This window comes from Rattus norvegicus, chromosome 7 (assembly GCF_036323735.1).
Source record: "Rattus norvegicus strain BN/NHsdMcwi chromosome 7, GRCr8, whole genome shotgun sequence".
Lineage (NCBI taxonomy): Eukaryota > Metazoa > Chordata > Mammalia > Rodentia > Muridae > Rattus > Rattus norvegicus.
Window position 1 is genome coordinate 60,820,836 of NC_086025.1, and position 14,547 is coordinate 60,835,382.

The following is a 14,547-nucleotide window of genomic DNA, read 5'->3' on the forward strand; positions in this document are numbered from 1 at the left end:
CTAAGACAGACAGTGGTGTTTTACTGAGGTGACACCCGTGGGAGGGCACGTGATGTTTGGAGAAAGTATAAATAGGACTCAACAGAGAGTGACAGTGGGCTTGCAGAGCTAGCCCTGCAAAGCTTCTTCTGTCTTTGCTCATCTTCGCTTGTTGAGAGAGGTGTGGCAGAAACTTCTGGTGTCCCTGCTGGTCTTGGTTGCTTCCCGCTGGTTCTTGCTGATTTGCCTGAGGCCTGGTGGTTTTTGCTAGATTGTGTCATGGCTGCTGATTCATGTTTGCTGTTCTGACACTACTGAGCTGGACTGCTGGTGTCCTGACAGAGATTGGAATCACCCCAAAGAACTACATCTAAGCAAGTCCACATCCCCAGGTCCCATTCACCACTCTTCCCCTCTTACTTTTGGACAGTGGACTGGAAGAGGCCGTGGAAGCTTTTGAGAACCCTTGTTAGAAGTAGGATTTAAAAAATAATCTAAGCCTACATATATAAATGTGTGTCACTTACCAATACAGGTTCGAATAGGAAATGAGTTATAAAAATTAAGTCTAATACAACAAAATGTGATATGTGTAAAAAATGGAAAAAAACCCCCACAGATATTTGGGAATACATAGGCAAAGGTTGACACAGTAGGTTAGGAGAATTGGAGGTGTTTTTCTAGAGGGATAGCTCTGGTCCCAAGTCTTAACCATTGAATTGGAGCTAATGAGGCAAAAGAGGTGTTGTTTATAGATATAGTATGCTGGTGCCAAGGGTTTATATAAGTTTCCTTGGAAACATGCAATAACATGTAGACATTCTTCCTCTCGTGAACTAAATATGAAGAAGTAAGAAAAGTCTGTGAATTACCAAAGTCAATGATTTCAGGTTAGAATGCACTGCCTTGTAAATGTTGCTTATCTCCATCTTAAAAAACCTTAAAAGCGCTTAAAACTATACACATGCATGCATGTCCATGTGGAGGGATGTGGCCATGAGCGCATGTGTCTGTGGAGGAGAGAAGAGGGAGTTGGATTCTGTGGTGCTTGAGTTAAAAGTAGGTGAGAGCGGCCTGATGCCTGACGAGGGTTCCAGGAACTGAACTTGGGTCTCTTGCAAGAGAACTATGTGCTCTTCGGTAGTGAGCCATCTCTCCAGACACCTGATTTCTAAACTGGAAGGTTTTTTTTTAAACTGGAGTTTTTTTTTTTTTTCCGGAGCTGGGGACCGAACCCAGGGCCTTGCGCTTGCTAGGCAAGAGCTCTACCCCCGAGCTAAATCCCCCGGCACCAGATTTCTAGTTTCACAAATCAGACTCTGAACTTGGGTCCCCTGCAAGGGAACTATGTGCTCTTCGGTAGCGAGCCAACTCTCCAGACACCTGATTTCTAGTTTCACAAATCAGACTCCACTACGCATTCAGATTGTGAATTAATGCCATGGGATTAGTTCAGTGACGGAAAGCTTTGCTCTCCAGAGACGCAAAAAGTTATGGAGACACGTTTTATACTGTCGATGAAAACGTTTAATAACAGCATGAACCCAGGGATGATGTTCTGGATAAACTTCCTGCTCTGATCCGAGACAGGAGCTCTGTGACCTTTAAACTTTTCATAGCCATCTCATAAAACACTCGATTCAGTTCGCTGTGCGAATTAACCTCTGCGATAGCTAGAATGTAAACAAAGCCCCGTTTTCCCCTGTCCAAGGTGCTGTCTGTCCCGAGATGGGGATTTTGCCATTTGAGCCTGGAATGGCTTTAGGAACCCTGTAGTCCAGGAACTGTAACAAACCGGATTCCAGCAGAGACTTGCAAGGTGGTTGGCATTGAGGCTTCTCCTACTAACACTCTCAGAAACCCAAGGCGAGCATAACCTCACAGCAGTAGTCACCGTATGACAAGCATTCACCATATGACACTGACACACATATCACATGCGTGCACTCGGGCTCGTCTTCAGCATTTTGTTGAACCCCTGGAAGGCGTAGTTGCTCTCACCCTCCTTTTTCTGTTCAGCCAGTTCTCAGACAGTGAGAGAGGAGATGTATCGCTGAGTGGCTGTAGGCATTCGAGGAAGCCCAGGTCAGTCCAGACAAACTTCCTACCTGAGTCTGAGCTGAATGCAGATAACCAGTCCACAGAAATGTGGCCCAAATCGGCCACGGGACAATTGTATGATCTCAACAATTTTGCACATCATTTTTTAAATTAAAAAGGTTTATTATTATTATAATAATCATCATCATCATCATTATCATTGTCATTACTATTATTATCTGAATTCCATACCACCCACCTTTCATAAACATTATTATTATTATTATTATTATTATTATTTCTTATTCATTTTATATCCTGCTTACTGTCCCCCTCCAGTTCACCCCCTCACACAATGCTTCCCCATGCTCCCTTCCCTTTCTCTGAGTGGCCGGGTATCCCCTACACCCTGGCACTTCAAGTCTCCATGAACTCAGGCACATCCTCTCCTTTGAAGCCAGACATGGCAGCCCAGCTAGAAGAACACATCCCACGTAGAGATAGCAGCCTTAGGGACAGCCCCCGCTCCAGTTGTTCAGAACCCACAAGAGGACCAAGCTGTATATCTGCTGTATATGTGCGGGGAGGCCCAGGTCCAGCCCATGTTTATTGGTTGGTGGTTCCGTCTCTGAGAGTCCCAAGGGTCCAGGTTAGTTGATTGTGCTGGTCTTCCTGTGCAGTTCCTATCCCTTTAGGGGCTGCATGCGGAGAAGCCCATCTTCTTGTCGTGAAGCCATGCCTGTGTGTCTGACAGGCATGTTAGATACTGTGCTACTTATAGGGAGACTAAAAGTTAGCAACGCGCATGCATGTCACTTCGGAGGACATGGAGTGAATTTTATGCCTCCTTTTATCTACCTGATTACCTGAAACAATTCTACAAATGCCTAAAGAATATATCTAAAAATTAAACTGGATGTGGTGGTGCATACCTTTAGTCCCAGCACAGGAGAGGCCAGGGCATTGGATCTCTGGGAGTTCAAGGCCAGCCTTGTTTATATATCCGACTGCTCTTCACCCCTGCAAGTGGAACAATTCTCTCAACCGCCAGAAATTAGGTTGAGTGTAGTGGTCCATGGATGCAGTATGGACACTAGAGAGGATGAGGAAGACATCATATCTAAAGCTGGGCTACATAGTCATCATCCTGGGCAACTCGGTAAGCGCTGTATTTTGCTAGAATACAAAGGAAAAAGAGAGATGGGGAATGTGGAGATAAAGGACTTGAGGGAAATATGCAAGGCCCGGGGTTGGTACTTATCAAGCAGTGTTAGAGAAGATGGGGCTGGGGCTGGGACAGCAGGAATAAACTAAGAAAGGCAGGCGGAGAAGAATGGACCGTGTGTCCCTTTATGCATTCGCGGGGAACCCAAATTATATCCATTCTCTTAAATATTATGATGCCTGGACGAACAAACACAGGGGAAACTGGAACCAGCTTTTCTTCCCCCCTTTTCCTGGTTTTCCCCTAAGCAACCCCTCTGCAGTCTTGCCCATGTTTGGTCAGTGGCATTTCAGAACCCCGGGTCCTGATAATCTCAGTGTCCTAGTAACACAGGGCACAGAACATTCCTGTCCTTGGGGGGAGGGCTGGGGTAGGAAGACTCTGTGAATAAAGACGTAAAAAAGCAAAGTTGACGACTGGCTTTTGATTTGGCAGGCCTGGTTTGAATCCCTCCGTCGGCTCATTTCACAGGCGACATCGGCTCAGCTCATCTGTTTTATTGGATGTCGTGAGGATGTGAGATGAGGGGTTGAGCTAACCTATAAACCTGCGACTAGAGACTTGAAGTGCCTCTGAATCTCTACCACAGCCGAGGGGAATGTGCACTGTCGCAGACGATACCGCAAACAGCGTCTGTTCTTAAGTACCAGAAGACACAGCCTTTCTATTTCTAGATATTTACTTATGGGAACTGAAGACATATGTTCACTGAGAGGTTCCCTCAGAGTCGGCCCTAGTGGCTTTGTCATATACCCAACACAGAAATAACACAAGAGGCACACGTCAAATAATGTTTGGTGTTACTCTGGAGAAAGAAGGACGGTCTGACCTGTGGCTGTAGTAACAGGGGTGGGTAATTGTGCTAATGAAGAAGCTGGTGGGGGTGGGGGCGGGGGGACACTCCACAGTATCTGACTTGTAAAATCTGTAGCATGGGCGGCTAACTGCAGCCAGGTGTACTTTAGCAAAGTAGATTTAAAGGCAGAGGGAAGAAACTTTGCAATAGAAACACCTGAAGTTCTCAGAGCGCAGTGAGTTATGATGGGATTGCAGTCCAGTTAGAGTAAGGATTTAGAAAAATTATTAAAAAAAATGTGGTAGAGTTTGGAGGAGGCCCAAAGTTTAACCAGATGGCAGACCATCAGCTCCAGGGTTCTGTTAAAGCAGATGAACGTTTGTCGTCTTGACTTCTGTTTTGGAAGGAATACAAGGGATTTTGTTTCACCGTCATGAGAGTCCTGATCTCAATGCCTTGATCTGAAAGTTAATTTGGATCTATTTGCCTGGAGATTAATGGAGAACACAAAGGTGTTAGGGAATTTCAGCATCATTAGGTGTTGCATGAGGATCTGTGGATGAGGAAGGTCTGTTTTATTTTGCATTTACATATTTATTCTCTGTACTAACTTTTTAATAATGCTTGTAAGAAGACAGTGGGTCAAATTACAAAACATAAGAGAAAATGCCCCACATTCTAGCAGCGGAAATAAATATGATAAATCGATAGGTTTTTATGAAACCACAAAGACCTTTATGAATTAGATACTAGGAAGATGATGGGGAAGGCCAGTGTTTTGAAGTTATGTTGAGCTATTAAAAACTATGACTTCATAAAATCTGTAGGCAAATGGATGGAACTAGAAAGTATCACCCTGAGTGAAGTAACCCAGTCACAAGAGAACACACACGGCATGCACTCACTGATAAGTGGATATTAGCCCAAAAGCTTAGAATACCCAAGATACAATTCACAGACCACATGAAGCTCAAAAAGAAGGAAGACCAAACTGTGGATGCTTCAGCCCATCTTAGAAGGGGGAGCAAAATACTCACAGGAGGAAATACAGGGGGAAAGAGTGGAGCAGGGACTGAAGCAAAGGCCATCCAGAGATTTCCACACCTGGGAACCCATCCCATATACAGCCACTAAACCCAGTCACTATTGCTGATGCCAAAAAGTGCTTGCTGATGGGAGCCTGATATGGATGTCTCCTGAGAGTCTCTGCCAGAGTCCTGCTGATACAGATGAGGATGCTTACAGCTAACCAACAGATTGAGCCTGGGACCCCAATGGAGGAGTTAGAGAAAGGACTGAAGGAGCTGAAGGGGTTTGCAATCTCATCAGAACAACAATGTCAACCAATCACACTAATCCAGAGCTCCCAGGGACAAAACCACCAACCAAAGAGTACACATGGGGGGACCCAGGGCTCCAGCCACATATGTAGCAGAGGATGGCATTGTTTGGCCTCAATAGGAGGAGAAGCCTTTGGTCCTGTGAAGGCTTGTTTCCCCAGTGTAGGGGAATGCCAGGGTGTTGAGGTGTGACTGGGTGGGTGGCAGGGAGAGCATCCTCATAGAAGCAGGGGGAGGGAGCATGAGAGAGAGGGGACCTAGGAAAGGGGATAACATTTGAAATGTAAATACATAAACTATCCAATAAAAATAATTAAAAAAGCAAAAAAGAAGTTATGTTGAAATGGTTTTTCTTTGTAGTGAAGGCTTTAATGTCTTTTTGCTTGAAATCTATGGATGGTCAACAGACAGAAAATTACTGTAAGATTTGCAATGAAACAGTGTCAGTTTATTAAAAAAAAACCTTGTTCTCTTGGGAAATGAGTTACCTTGTAATTGGGATAAAATAAAAATCTTTAATCACATGAGATGCTGGTCCTTTGAAAGAGGTCATTTGGAGGTATGTTCTGAACAATAATTGTCATGCCCTAGAGTGTCTCAAACCTACCAGGTACAGTCAATTAAAGTTGAAAACATCATATTATTTTGTTTTGGGTTCTCACTTGATATTGCTTCAGTTACTTCCAATTAAAAAATAAATGATTGCCTTTCTTTAAGACTATACAAAATACAATGATCAAGTTAGAATAAAATAAGTACAAAAAATTAAAAATGAGTGGGAAGTGTTTAATCATAAACTTAATACATATTTTATTATTAAGAAAACACAAATGTCTAAGATGTACCTCCCACTAAATAATAACATTCCCAAACTCTAAATAGCAAAATTACAGGTATACCTAGCTTAATAGTGACTGATGTAACAAAACTTCTTAATAAAATTTGCAGGAACGCTTTATTAAAATAGCCCTTACGACTTAATTTAATTATCTGAAACCCTTTAGATAGAAAATATGGCTAAATTACTAAGGTTACTAAATTAATAAAGTTACTAGCCAAAACCTATTCCCTAGTTCTTAGTAACTATGGTAATATGTGGTAGTTTATAGAGGGCAGAAAGAATTATGCTAATCTTTCAAAGACTTCGGGCTATGAAAACACAAAAACTTAGACCTGGGAAGAATTTAGCCAGCTTGAGATATTACCCAAGCTGAACAAGAGGAGTCAACTAGAAAGACCCCTGAGAAAGGATTGGGTAAGGGTTCCAGAGTGGGCATTTTCTCGTGCTGTGTCTAAGTCTTTTCATATTTTCTCATTTTCCCTACTATCCTAAACGCTAGCATGAAGTCTTTTCATTCATAAGCACGATCAAAATGAGCTGAGCTGATGAAGGCCTATCTTATGTACACTGCTTAAACCAAGACCCAATTAAGCCAGACCTTAAGCACACGCATGACCTCCTAGGATCCTGCTACGGCATTTCTGTAAAGTCAGGATACTCCTTTCGTAATGAATATGCTATCATGGGATTGTATTAAAAAACCCAGACCTTTGAATACGTCAGAATTTGTTAGTTGTAGAAACGCAAAATTCTCTGAAATCGGGTAGTATTTTCTTTTTTATTTTGTGGAAAAATTGAAAATCCTGGTGACAGCCGGCAAAGCGTTCTAACCCAGATTTCCCGCTAGAGGGAGACACAGTCCAGCATTTGTAGCATTTGCGGTCGTCTTTTACTTTTTTTTTTTTCCTGCAGGGAAGGTGGTTTGCTCTCAGCATCTGCAGCCACTGCTGACAGAATTGGGAGGGAGACGGAGGGAGTCAGAGCCTCCCGGTCCAGCCATCCCATTTTACTGCTCAACTCAGCCTGGAGTGTCAGAACCCATCTCTGCCAGCCTTCTCTGTGTTTTGTACAGTGGGGCCAGTCGCTCCCAAAGGCCAGCCAGCTGAGTAGAACGGGGGTCTAGGGTGGACCATCAGGGTTCTGCCCGTTGGGGGTGACTTTCTAACATTATCTCGAGTGCATTTTAACAGTACAACGCTTGTGGTGGGACTCAGAGAGGGGAATGCTTTGATTGCTTCTTTTTAAAATTTGGCTTCTTTTTCTTCTGGTGATCTGGATTTGTTTCCTCGGGGCCCCTCCCCTTGTTCTGTTCTTTCTCACTCCCGCCTTTGGCGAAGTGACACAGGCGACACCTGCTCGCTTGTGTCTGCAGTTGGAACTCGCACCTCCACGGTGGTGAAGGTGCCGGCGCGCTCGTGACTGGGGGACAGCAGAGGGTTCCCTCCCTTGGAGCACACGATGCCTAGAGTGGCGGCCGGTGGGCTGCGAGAGGCTGGACCGGCTGCTCTTGAAGGCGAGATCAAGGGGCTGCAGCTGGCCAGGAGTTGCTGCTAAGTGGACGCGACCCGACGGCGCCCAGGTGTCAGGGAGGGCACCCGTGGGACCCGAGTGCGAGCTGCGGGGACGCAGGCTTCTCACGGGGAGGACATCGGCTGAGCGCACAGCCCGCGAGCCTGCTCAGAACCTGTCCATACCGGAGCCTGCAGACCTAGGACAGCCGGGGAACTCGAGGAGTGCTCGGCGGAGGCTGCTCTGCTGAAGGTGAATCACCGCGTCCAATTGCCTTTCCCTAGAGAACCCGGGGGAGGGCAGGAGAGGGGGAACGTGTGAGCGCGCGTTTGTGTGCAAGGGAGAGACGACGCGGGGCGAGAGGAAAAGTCCTCGCTCGCCGCTCAAAGCAAACAAATCGGAGATGGAATAAGAGCGGCGGTTGCTGGAGCCCGCCTGGATCCTCGCAGTCGCGGGAGCCGAGCGCACCGCGCGCAGCGCATCGCCGGGGACAGCGGGAGACCGCGGGCGCCGCCGGGGGTTTTGGGGACTTTGGCTCTCCCCCTCGGTCAACAAACCTTCTGATTACTTTGACACTGTGGGATAAAGAGCAGAGCCTAGGGACCGGCCTCGCGCGCTGCATCTTCCTTTGGCTTCGGGGAGGGAGGACCCTGTATGTGAAGACACTGCCGAGCCCCCTTTAGCCTTCGGAGGAGGCGGAACTCACGCGCACGCAGGGCCACACTCGCTCGCCCTCCGCGAGCACACACCGGTGGACTTCAGGTCCCTATGCCCCTGGATGGTGCCAGAGGACCGGCATCTCGGAAGCGATGCAGGAGCGGTGAGGCTGGCGTTGGCCCGCGGAAGCTACAGGACCATCACTAGGTGCTGCCGCCACCGGGACGCCCGGCTGCAGGTAGGTGTGAGCCGCGCCTCGGGAGCCTTCGGGCTTTGGGGACCACAGTAGTCGCACCAGGACCGTGCGCCCCCGCAGCCCTCATGGTTACGTCTCTTCCCTCGGCTATCAACTGGGCCCAGGGCAGAAACCGGCTTGCCCCAGGAGGCCAAGATGAGGGTAGATGCGGTCCTGCATCCTGCATCCTGCCGGGCTTCCCCCTTCCCCGTCCCCGCTCTCGGCAGACCGTGAGGACAGGGGCCGGGAAGAGGGACACAGGGAGGGGGACAGAGCCTTGGCAAGAGGCTTGGGGAGCAGGGTCCACCCTCTCTTATTTCAGAAGGCGTCAGATCATGGGGGTTTAATTGGATCCCTTACCAGTCCAGCCTGGTGAGCACCTGAGACTTTTCATAAGCAGTTGGGGGTCGCAATCAAGGGAGAAATCAGTGAGGACTGATGATCCACGGAAAGGTCTCTTGTCTGGAATGCCTACTTTCTGCCCACTTCTGACTAGTTAATTCCCAGGCCTTTCTGCAGAGGGTGGGCGTTTCCACGAGGCTTTTGACTCCTCCACCTCTAACTATTTCCACAAAGAATCACGTTCATAAGTTCCGGAGCCTCACCCGCTTAAAGGTTTATTTAGTTCTGGGAACAGACTGGTTATGACCGAATGAAACAGCTTTTTGTAAAGGCTACTTCAAGAGAGCTTTCGTTTAAAAGTATCGTTTAATGAACAGCATTCAGGAAAAAAAAAAAGCACAGTTTTGTGTGTGTGTGTGTGTGTGTGTGTGTGTGTGTGTGTGTTGGGGGGAGTGGGGGACACGACTAATGGCTTGTCATTTCTTTCTGAGTAGATGACTTCCACATCTTGCCAGTAGCACAGCTTTCCCCCCCTGCCCACCTGCTTTGCGGTCCCCTCCTTCTTCTAAAAGGCTAGGTGTCTACTGAGAGGTGTTTTCTTCAGGCAATGGATGGTTCTTGAGTATTAGTTGGCAATGCTACGTTTACAGAAAGTGCTTTTGCAAATGCAAAGTTTGAGGTCTGTCCCTCTATTTCTTCTGGAGCTGCGGGCTGAGCCATCCGGTCTCCTCCGGAGGCTGGTCCATGGGCTCTCTAAGAGCCCCGGGGGAGACCATGCTTTTCCTCCTGCTCAATATTCCACTGTGTGACCAGTGTTAAACAATTGCCTGAAGCCTTGGGAATTGAATGTGTAGTTACCACAGTGACCGGCTTCTCCCCATCCTGTGCTTGGTGAGTTCATCTCCTGCCAATAAGATAGAGGATGAACCATCCTCCTTTTGTGATTGTGAAATCTCTCCTTGAATATCAAAGTCCTCTGTGGGTCAAATACAAAGAAACAAAAGCTCATCTCAGTCTCCAAACCTAAGTTTTTTTCCCCCTCTATGAAGAGCATCCTCCTCACCCCACCCCCAAATCACTCAGTGTCCCAGGGCCTTCTCAAGACAGTGTGAATTTCAATGGCTGTCTACTGGCTGGTAATTATCTGGTTCCTGTCTGCCCAGTCAGATTGCTTTAGACATCATCCTTCCTAGGGTTATCAATTAGCACCTTTAAACTGCTCTATTAAGCAAGGTAAGTTAAGACAGTTGAGTAATTAATTCAAGGTTTCCATGTGAAGTAATAAAGGAGATTACTGGAGAAGAAAGATTAAAACTACATTTGATGTTTTAAAGAACCAGAGCATGAGGGATATTGTATTTACCCTTCCTATGTCGCGCATCCGTGCTCAAACTAATGAGTCCTTTACAGTTTCAAAACCGGCACCCGACATCGTACGTTTTCAATAACAGATCAGACGTGTTTGTCTCTTTTCCTAATTCATGCTGTTCTGGACCTCTTCAGTCCACTGTTTGGATCGTGACCTTTTTAGAGGCTTGGTTTTAAAACCACACTGAAGCTGATTTTATTCTAATTTCCCCAATTTCCGGTGCAAACAACTAGATTGCATTGCTTACATGCTTAAGGTTTTGAGAAACACTGTTATTGCCAACAGAGTACTTAGGCATGGGGAGCCTTGTAAGAAGCAGAGTTTTAGTGTTGCTTTATTCAAAATGGCATTCAAAAGACTGATCAAAGACTTATTTTCTTGCCTTGTAAAACAGTGGGTTACTATGCTTTGCTTCTCATTTACATACAGTGGCATTTGATGTATGTTTCTTAAAGAGGAATCAGGAAACCTTTGTGTCAAATTGAATAACTTGCATAATACCAGAGGTGGGTGTGAGGGCTCTGGGTGTGTGCACCCACGTGAGATTCTGAATCGGAAGGGGAACGTTAGTTACTTTAACAATGACAAACTGGACAGAAACGATGTTGCGGACTTGAGTGGACGTGGCTACACTCTTAGACACTACATTATCTGAGTGTTTAGGCTGTAGAGAAAGGTCTATGTTTAGACATAGCCACTTTCCCTTTTTAAAAATTTATAAAGTGCTGAAACTTTTGGGGTAGCGTTTCAGAAAAATTGTTTTTTGTCTCATCAGAAAGATTTAGCAGTCTTGGATTCAATATCTATAACACAGTGCTTTGGTGGCTGTCTTAGATGTCCTTTTCACAGGGAAATGCTCGAAGTGTAGTTTAACGTTGATGGAGTGCCAACTGGATCTTCTGCATTACCCTGTACAGGATGGGTAATCTGTGACGCTCCGGCACTCACCTGGCACTTCTTAATCATGGCCCTAAAAAGCTGGCTCTGTTTGAGCACGTTCAAGTTGAGGAGTATTTGCAAAGTGATGGACATTTGCTCAGAAGATTTATAGTGATGTCTGGAAGGAGAAGCTATCCAAAGGGTTGGTTGCTTGTGCTGTATTTGAAAGGCTGAAGCGAGCGGAGCACAGGCGTCTCTGTGCCTCTGCTGTTCATTCTGCAGTACTTCATTAGAGATGCCTCGTTAGGTAGCCTTCTTCTGCAGCTGTTTTGTTCATTGAAAATTCAAGCAAAAATAAGGAACACTACCACGTAGTGCAGTTTTGTTTCCTTGGTGAAAAACTATACACTTTGGTAAAATAAACAACCAGTGCACTCTGCCTAGACCTATGCGCTGGGCTTATTTACAAAGGCCATTCTTCAATCTGTTACTAGTAGGGCTCCATCAAAACAAAGAGAAGAAATTCATTAACACCAACTGCTCCTGGTTATGAAGGCCAAGGCAGCTGAATTGACGTCATTTCTGGGCCCCTTGCTTGCCCACTGTTTCACAGGATGCAGCTTACTTCTGAGTCACTGGTTTTGTGATGACTCAGAATGGGACTCAGAATTTGCCCTTTCTTTGGGGGGGGTACTCTTTGGAATTCTATCTGAACATATGGAGCTATTAAACATTTCATTGATAAAGAAAAGATGGGCTCGAGAGTTACTAGCAATCTTCTTATGGAGTTCGGAGTGTGGTCTGAAGTGGGTTATAGGCAGACGAGATTAGCAAACACTCCCAGAAGTTTGCTTCTGTGTTGCAGATGTCAGGAGGTCCTGGCATGCTACATAGGTTTCTGAAGGTCTGAGTAAATCCATTCAGAGTAGTGTGTCAGCTCTCCTCATGAAGTAAAGCTGCTCAGTTTTGTCTTCTGCTTCTGTTTCTTATAAAAATTTAAGAGAAATGACTATACTCATTAGAATACAAAGAAAGTAGAATTTAAATATATTTCTCATGCATTATGTTTCTATGCAATCTCTATATCCCTATATATGCAAATGTTTTCATGGAAGGTTGGTAATATATTGATTTTGTGTTGAAGGAAGCAAGACAACTTTATTAAAGGCCTTTATTTTCGATATCTAGTTTTCCACTAATTTATAAGACTTGACCTATAGCACAACTGCATTTATAGTTTAACAAGATAATTTATTGTTGGGTTTTACACTTTGACCCATTGTTACATGTAACACATATATTTTTCTTTTTTTAAAAGATAGTTTTATTGACTAAATTACAAACTCAAAACATAAAAGTCAGTTTTTCACTCTGTGTTGGGACATCTTGGGAAGCCTTGGTTGATAGCTGCAGTGAGAATCCCAACACATTTTAAGCATAGGCTATATCTGCATGTTACTTTGTTAAGCATATGTCTCCACAGTCCCAAGTCTTTCTAGATGCATTGAAACATTTTGTTTTGATTTATGGACAGTAGTTGCAAATCAGCTCACAGCTTGTGTTCAATTCCTAAAACTCACCCATTCTCAATGTGTATATCACGTGTGCTTGTCGGACCTCCTTGAATAGCCCATAACAAGTTATTCACTGACTCAGCATCAGTTCGGCAACTGATTGGCATTGCTGTCAGAAGATACAGAACTTAGTTTGCTGGGAAATCAGATGAATAGTGGAGACCACTCTCGAGACCAGTCTTGAAGGAGAGACTTCTGGTCTGTTCACCATGGTCCCTACGAGGCAAAGGATATAATTAAGCAATCGGAGTATCCTTGCCTATATCATACCGCTTCCTCCAGTCTCCTAAATTACTCTGTAGCAGCTGTAATTGTTCTATGATTTTCCCTGAATGGTCAGTTAGCAAAGGTACATTTCCCTTTCCCCTGGCAACAGTGCATCTAGTCATTCAATTAAAGTTACATTTGTATTGCTTTCTCTAAGCAGTAGATTTTGGAAACTCCTTACCCCGAGATTCAATAATGCAATAATGTTGCATTCTAGCAATGGGTATGATGGCAAAGTCAAGTACTTGGTAAAATGGCGACAACCATGCAGACCCATCTCCTTGGCTCTTAGTGATAGGCTTTGCAGAACAAAAGCATACGTAGGAAACACAGAGAGTCTGAAGTAGCCTTGACGACAAAGCTTGCTTTACTGAATATTTTCACATTTATGCACTTCCCCTTAGGAACTAGTTAGGGTACAATCGCTTGCATGTGAGAGGGCAACTCTGTTAACTTTAAAGACCATACAAAGATTCCAGACCTTCTGGTTTGCAGTGCCACTTGCCTATGGCCTCCCCTTGCTGCACATGGACTTTATGGTTGGGTTTAATAGTTTGGAATAACACTGCTTTCTGTGGTGAATTAGGCTTCTCTTTGTGAACAAATATATGGGCATATCCATAGTGGATGCTAGGCGGAAGGTTTGGGGACAGTAAATTTGTGTCCTAGAACTCCAGTTTCAAACCACAATGCACCGGGTTGTGAGGAGACAGATTCTTTCTGGAGCAAATGGAAAACACTATAATTTAAAATTATCCTCTCTATGTGCAAATGCTTCCTTGGTATTATTTCATTTATGGCTTAGCTCTTTGTCTTTTTAAAATGCCTTTTTTTTGGGAGGGAAGTACAATGAAAATTTTACTTAAAGATTCAATAAGTAAATATGCTTCTGCTCTTCCAATGATACCTTATGATATCCATGTATACTTGCTCTATTGTGAAAAAAAGTCCATCTAGTAAGAAAGGCAAGGTGGATTATTTGCTCCAATTTGTTTTGTCCTGGATTAATAGCCTTTGTGTTTGTGTACTGGACATGTAACCAGAAAAGCTTTGTGTGTGTGTGTGTGTGTGTGTGTGTGTGTGTGTGTAAATCTAACTAACACCATGTTATCTCCGTGATAACAGACTTTTTCTAGAATATTTTCCTTGAGAGGGGAACTCTCAGACAAGGTTTACTGAAACAATAGAGTGTTATACAGTAATGGAATAATTACGTGGCTCTTCAAGTCAGGTGGGAATTCAGAAGTGGTCACTTTGAAACATTGGAGGAAAATAACATACAATATTATAATAAATATAATAATATAATATAATTAATATATACTCTGCATTAACTCATGGGTAGTCCCACAGCAACAGAAGCACTATGTAGTATGCTCTTCCTTAAGGGAGAAGTGCCTGAGTGTTATTTCTGCTTCTACCCTGTTACAGGTGTATGGTGAATAGCCACTCAAATCTGTTGGTGCTGGAGAGTTCAGATTCCTTCTGAGAAAG

The 14,547-nt window shown here is 44.7% G+C and overlaps 1 protein-coding gene across 3 annotated transcripts in view; it reads left to right on the forward strand.

Moving 5' to 3' along the window:
* The first annotated feature begins 7,149 nt into the window (after positions 1 to 7,149).
* Positions 7,150 to 14,547, forward strand: part of Tafa2 (TAFA chemokine like family member 2) — a 475,889-nt gene continuing 468,491 nt past the window's right edge. Inside the window, exon 1 of one of the 3 annotated variants that reach the window (XM_063264598.1) lies at positions 7,150 to 8,625. The gene's annotated coding sequence lies outside the window, so the exon portion shown is untranslated. The remainder of the gene's footprint in view (positions 8,626 to 14,547) is intronic. The other 2 variants (XM_017595215.3, XM_063264601.1) reach the window with 2 other exon arrangements.